Below are 803 nucleotides of genomic sequence, written 5' to 3'. Positions count from 1 at the left end.
AAAAAAAAAAAAAAAAAAAAAAATCTTGTCGATGTAGAATAGGGGCAATATAACAGAAAATAGCACTCACTTTTCCATCATGTCAAGCAAATGCTCAATTTGGGCCAGGTATTTTTTTAAGCAGCCTGCTGCTTCTGGAGAGCCCCCAGTGCAGGAAGAGCGGTGGGAGCCGCGCTGCAGCGCTGCCCTGCTGTCCTGCCCGCATCTGGTTTGCATTACGGCCTTAAAAAGCTGTGAACGACTGGGGTAATGATGTAAAGCACCAGTGTAAATTCCAAACTGTTGATAGCAGGGAGTGAAGCTTAAGAAATTTTCTTCGTATTTTTTAACCCCCGCCATGTGTTGAAGTCATCTATTCCTTCCCTTTGAGGCCGGAGGAGCGGAGGGATGCAGGCTGCACTCCGCGTGCTTGCCATTCTTGTCTGTGCCTAAATCTTCCCCTTTAAAATAAATAAAGAAATCCGCAGTGCTCTCCATTCTGGAGCTCTCTTTGCTTATGAAGAACAGGGCCTCGAGGGGCAGGGGGTGGCTGTGCAGGCACTGGGAGCACTGGGAGCACTGGGAGCACCCAGCTTACAGCTAGCAGAGGCACCCATCACCCCCACAGAATCACAGAATGGCCCAGGTTGGAAGGGATCCCCAGTTTGTTTGGGGAAGGGCAGCACAAATCCTATGGGTGCCACAGTTGGATGCAGGGGCACCCCCTGAGCACAGGGTTGGTAGGGATTGGAGGAAGTCGTCCCCTTCTGTTTTGCATCTGACACGTTCCATATCGATTTCTGTGTTTGTTTGCTTTTTTTTTT

Source organism: Meleagris gallopavo, chromosome 8, assembly GCF_000146605.3.
Source record: "Meleagris gallopavo isolate NT-WF06-2002-E0010 breed Aviagen turkey brand Nicholas breeding stock chromosome 8, Turkey_5.1, whole genome shotgun sequence".
Classification (NCBI taxonomy): Eukaryota; Metazoa; Chordata; class Aves; order Galliformes; family Phasianidae; genus Meleagris; species Meleagris gallopavo.
The sequence above is the reverse complement of the archived record's forward strand: the minus strand, read 5'-3'. Positions refer to the sequence as shown.